The sequence below is a fragment of the Triticum urartu genome, chromosome 1 (assembly GCF_003073215.2).
Source record: "Triticum urartu cultivar G1812 chromosome 1, Tu2.1, whole genome shotgun sequence".
In the NCBI taxonomy this organism is placed as follows: Eukaryota; Viridiplantae; Streptophyta; class Magnoliopsida; order Poales; family Poaceae; genus Triticum; species Triticum urartu.
This window is the reverse complement of record NC_053022.1, coordinates 366,739,716-366,746,054: the sequence shown is the minus strand read 5'-3', so window position 1 is coordinate 366,746,054 and position 6,339 is coordinate 366,739,716.

Below are 6,339 nucleotides of genomic sequence, written 5' to 3'. Positions count from 1 at the left end.
CGGGGGGGTTAAAATAAGATGACCCTTGAGTCTGCAGAACCCAAGGGAAAGAAAAGGCTAGGTGGCGAATGGTAAAACCAATGTTGGGCATTGCTGGAAAAGCTTTAATCAAGGCGAAATATCAAGGGGTTCCCATTATAACCCAACCGCGTAAGGAACGCAAAATCCGGGAACATAACACCGATATGACGGAAAGTAGGGCGGCAAGAGTGGAACAAAACACTAGGCGAGAGGCCGAGCCTTCCACCCTTTACCAAGTATATAGATGCATTAAGATAACATAGCAATATAATGATATCCCAACAAGTAAATAAATGTTCCAACGAGGAACGGCCTCCAATCTTCACCTGCAACCAGCAACGCTATAAGAGGGGCTGAGCAAAGCGGTAACGTAGCCAATCAACGGTTTGCTAGTACAATGGTGGGTTAGAGGTTTGACATGGCAATTTGGGAGGCTTGCAAGCAAGTGGTAGGCATCATAGCAATGTCATAGCCAAGAGCGAGCAAACTAGCATAGCAAAGATAGTAGTGATTTCGAGGGTATGATCATCTTGCCTGCACAGTTGTCAGAGTTGATTGGATCCTCGAAAGCAAACTCAACGGGCTCCTCGTTAGCGAACTCGTCTCCCGGCTCTACCCAAACAAGACAAACAAGCAACAAGGATACAATCAACCACGTGCAAGAACAAGCAATATGATGAAATGATGATATGCTATGCGAGATGCGATGCGGGATGCAGAATGCAAGATATGACAGGAAATGCATGAACCTGGCCTCAACTTGGAAATCCAAGTGTGCCACTGGAAAGATGAGATGAAATCTCTTGAAAACGATATAAAGAACGCCGGAATCTGAGTTACGGTTTGGAAATGGCAAGCGATTCAAAAATGACACCGGTCTGCGATTTACAACAAGTAGGCCTCTAAATGCAATGAAATGAACATGCTACAGCACCCAAACATGACAACAAAATACATGGAAGGGATGCACACAAGATGCTTAACAAAACTATAGCACTGAGCTACGGCCAAATCATCCATTAACAGGTTCAAACAAGCATGGAAAAAATGCAAATGGCAAACAGATCTCAGACTTAGTGAAATTAACACTTGTCTGGAATTTCAGATCAGGTAGCCCTCTTCGGAGCAACAAAACTACATGCTACAGGATCTGAACATGGCAAAGTAAAGCATGGAATGGAGCTACTGAAAGAGCTTAATAAAAGTCCCTTAGTGACCTTGAGCCAAAAGGGATTAGAAAATACAATTGCAAGCATGTGAACATAGCAAAAACATAATCAGTCTCAGACTTAGTGAAAAACTGGCACATGCTGAAATATAACTCAAGTAGGCATGTTTACGAGTTCGATGCACTCACTACGGTGCAAGTCATGGCAAGGCAAGCATTCACCCATCAAGAAGGCACAAAATGTAAGCTAGACATGGCAAGAACAATAGCATAGCATGCACGGATCAGCTACAACATCACCGGCAAAATTGCAAACAAGTTGACAATCTGCCCAGATTCACAAAGTAGCAAAAGTAGAGCTCGATCGACTCAAGCTAGGGTGCTCCATAATTGCAAACAAAGACATGGATGGATATAGCACTACAATATTAACAAAACTCCCTTACTGATCATCCTCAAAAGAGGCACGGATCACTAGGAAACAACATGAACATATGGCAACATGAGATAAACAGCTCCAGGACTTGGTGAAATCACTAAGTCCCTGAAAACAGAATTAGCAAGTGCACCACTTTGCAAGCTTACACAAGTCACCACACACATCCTAAAAATACATGGGGTGCACCTCTGGAAAGATGACAAAACCCTTAACAAAACACATGTAGAACTCACGGGCATATCATGCACACAATAATCATGGCAAAAATGACAAAAGTGCTAAACGGAGTAGCAGATCTGACAATTAACTCAAGTAGCCCTCTTCTAACAGCATTTCGGGCACCAAGATGAACTCAAATGAAAATGATGCAATGGAATGAAATGAGTACTCTCTGAGATGAACATTTTGATATGCTATATGCAGGAATCGGAGCTACGGATGCAAAGTTACGGGGCCCCGAACAGAGGCACTTGGATCTACAATTTCGGGAGTTAGCAAAAAAAACACCTCCTAGGGTTTACTGTAGCCGTCTCGGATCTGGATCAGGGCGCGCCTCCCGAGGTGGATTCGAGCTCGCCGGCGGGCTGGTCGGCGACGATGGGCGGTGGGGGCCGGAGTTAGAGGGAGGAAGGGGCCGGGGCGGCGCCGGCTTGCGGGGCGGCGAAGGAAGCTCGCCGGCCTCGGGCGAGCACGCGGCGGGGCGGAGGAGCTCCAGGCAGCCGGCGTTGGCTGCGGTGGCGCCGGACGGATCGCGACGGCGGCGGGGCACCGAAGGCGGCCAGGGCGCGGGCGGCTCGGCGGAGGAGGGACGCGGGCGCGCGGGCACCGCTGCGGGCCGGGAAGGGCCGGCGATGGGCCTCGCGGGCCCTGGCGGCGCGGTGAACTGGGGACCGGGCGGAGGCGAATGAGGCGGCGACACGTGGCTGTGGCGGGGAGCAGCGGACACGTCCGGCCGGACGGAAATTCGTCCGCCGGCGCGTGGAGACGAAGGGGACTAGGGTTTCGAGAGGGGATCCGCGAATTTTTCGAGGGGTTTCTTTAAATAGGCGTAGAGGGAGCTAGGAGAGTCCAAATGAGGTGCGGTTTTCGGCCACGCGATCGTGATCGAACGCTCTAGATGATGGAGCAGAGTTTGGTGGGTTTTGGGCCAAATTGGAGGGGTGTTGGGCTGCAACACACACGAGGCCTTTTCGGTCCCTCGGTTAACCGTTGGAGTACCAAATCAAACGAAGTCCAAATGATACGAAACTTGACAGGCGGTCTACCGGTAGTAAACCAAGGCCGCTTGGCAAGTCTCGGTCCAATCCGGAAATGTTTAATCCCACACACGAAAGAAAGCTAGAATTGACCACCGGAGGAGAACGAAGCGCCGGAATGCAAAACGGACAACGGGGAAAATGCTCGAATGCATGAGATGAACACGTATGCAAATGCAATGCACATGATGACATGATATGAGATGCATGACAAACAACAACACACGGAGACAAAAGCCCGAACCCGAGGAAATAAATATAACTTAATGCCGGAAACGGCAAGAGTTGGAGTACAAATTGGGAAAGTTACATCCGGGGTGTTACAAACACTCCACCACTATGAAAGGATCTCGTCCCGAGATCTAGGACTGAAAGAACGCCGGGTACTCAGAACGGAGGTGATCCTCGCGTTCCCAGGTAGCTTCACGGTCGGAATGGTGTGACCACTTGACTTTGAGAAATTTGATTGACTTGTTGCGAGTCTTGTGTTCAGTCTCTTCAAGAATAGCAACTGGGTGCTCACGATAAGAGAGATCTTCTTGGAGCTCAATGTCCTCGAAGTTGACGGTGCGGTCAGGAGTCTTGAAGCACTTTCGAAGCTGAGAGACATGGAACACGTCATGAACATTTGCAAAGTTTGAAGGAAGCTCGAGTTGATAGGCGAGGTCGCCTCTCTTGCTGACAATCTTGAAAGGTCCCACGTATCTGGGGGCAAGCTTCCCTTTGATACCGAAGCGACGAGTACCTTTCATAGGAGAGACGCGGAGGTAAACATGATCTCCGATGTCGAAAGCCAAATCACGATGCTTACTATCATAGTAGCTTTTCTGACGGGATTGGGCTGCTTTGAGGTTATCTCGAATGACTTTGCACATTTCTTCTGCCTCTATGATTAAGTCATTACCCAAAAGCTGACGTTCACCGGTTTCAGACCAGTTGAGAGGGGTACGGCACTTCCTGCCATACAGAATTTCAAAAGGGGCCTTGCCCGAACTTGCTTGAAAACTGTTGTTGTAGGAGAATTCAGCATAAGGAAGACAATCCTCCCACTTCATGCCGAAGGAGATTACACAAGCCATGAGCATATCTTCAAGAATCTGGTTGACACGCTCGACTTGACCGCTTGTTTGAGGATGGAAAGCTGTGCTGAAGCAGATGTTCGTGCCCATGGCCTTCTGAAAAGAATCCCAAAACTTCGAGGTAAAGATGCTGCCACGGTCTGAAGAGATCACTTGTGGAATACCGTGCAGAGAGACAATACGAGAGGTATAGAGTTCCACCAATTGAGCTGCAGTGATCGACTCTTTGATAGGCAGAAAATGAGCCACTTTGGTGAGTTTGTCGAGACCATGAATATAGCATCATTGCCACGCTTGGACTTTGGAAACCCAGTCACGAAGTCCATTTCAATGTGGTCAAACTTCCATTCTGGAATGGCAAGAGGTTGGAGGAGACCTGTTGGCCTTTGGTGTTCTACCTTCACTCTTCTGCAGACATCACATTCATTCACGAATTGAGCGATCTCGCGCTTCATTCGAGTCCACCAATAAGCTTGCTTAAGGTCCTGATACATCTTCGTGCTCCCAGGGTGGATGGAGAGGAGAGAATTGTGAGCCTCGTTCAAGATCACTTTATGGAGGTCACCTTTGGGTACAACAATATGATCCTCGAAGAACATAGTGTCCTTGTCATCAAGGCGGTAGCACTTATACTTGGACTGACTCTTGGCAATCCCAATCTTGACCTTTTTCACCATAGCATCAAGAAGCTGGGCTTGGCGAATCTGGTCTTCTAAGGTAGGAGAGACTTGAAGGTTGACGAGGAAACCTTGAGGAACAACTTGCAGATTAAGTTTGCGGAAGGCTTCACAAAGCTCGGGTTGATAAGGCTTAAGAATCAGACTGATACAGTATGCTTTCCTGCTCAAAGTGTCAGCAATCACATTGGCCTTGCCTGGAGTATACTCGATACTCGGATTATACTCTTGAATCATTTCGACCCATCGAGTTTGCCTGAGGTTGAGATTAGGCTGAGTGAATATGTACTTGAGACTCTTGTGATCAGTGAAAATGTCCACTTTTCTTCCCAATAGAAGATGTCTCCAAGTCAAAAGAGCATGCACAACTGCCGCCAACTCGAGATCATGAGTGGGGTAGTTCTTCTCATTAGGCTTCAACTGGCGAGATGTATAAGCAACAACTTTCTTATCTTGCATCAACACTGCACCAAGACCTTGGAGAGAGGCATCACAAAAGACCTCGTACGGCTTGGATTCATCAGGCGGAGTCAGAACTAGAGCAGTGATCAATTTCTCTTTCAAAGTGTTGAAAGCAATATCACACTCCGGAGACCAAACGTACTTGACGTGCTTCTGGAGAAGATTTGAGAGAGGCTTCGTGATCTTAGAAAAGTTTTCAACGAATCTTCGGCAATAGCTTGCGAGACCGAGAAAACTGCGGAGTTGCTTCACGTTCTGAGGAGGTTCCCAATTCACACTTGCAGACACCTTCTCAGGATTCATGGCAATGCCCTTGGCAGAGATGATATGACCAAGATAAAGAACCTCATCGAGCCAAAATTCACACTTGGAGAACTTGGCGTAGAACTTGTGTTCTATGAGCTTATCAAGAACCAAACGCAAGTGCTTGGCATGATCTTCCTTGTTCTTGGAGAAAACCAGAATGTCATCGAGATAGACCAAAATGAAGTCATTGGTGTAGGCGTTGAAGATGAAGTTCATCATGCGAGAGAACGTCAGAGGAGCGTTGACGAGGCCAAAAGACATGACAATGTATTCATATGAACCAAAGCTTGTTCTGAATGCAGTCTTGGGAATATCTTCTTCACAAATGCGAATCTGGTGATAACCCATACGGAGATCAAGCTTGGAGAATACTTGGGCACCTTTTAGTTGTTCGAACAGCTCATTGATGTTGGGAAGTGGGTATTTGTTCTTGATGGTCTTCTTGTTCACTGGACGGTAATCAACACAAAGTAGGTCCGTTCCATCCTTATTCTTCACAAAAAGAACACCACAACCCCACGGAGAAGAACTAGGCCGGATAAGACCCATTTTCTCTTGAATATCGAGTTGCTTCTTCAGCTCCTTCAACTCTTCAGGTCCGAGCTGGTAAGGACGTTTGCACACAGGCTCCGTGCCAGGCTCAAGATCAATAACGAATTCAACTGGCCGGTGCGGAGGCATTCCTGGGAGCTCTTCTGGAAAGACGTCTTGGTATTCACAAACGACTGGAATTTGAGAGATGGCATCCAATTCTCCCTTCTCATTGAGAGAAAAGAGATGAATGGTATCATCACGAGCGGCAAAGACAATTACATCCTCAGACGAATGAGTCAATTGAATCTGCCTGGCAGCACAATCAAGATGTGCCTTGTGCTTAGAAAGCCAATCCATCCCGAGAATAAGATCAATATCCGAGTCACCGAGAACCGTA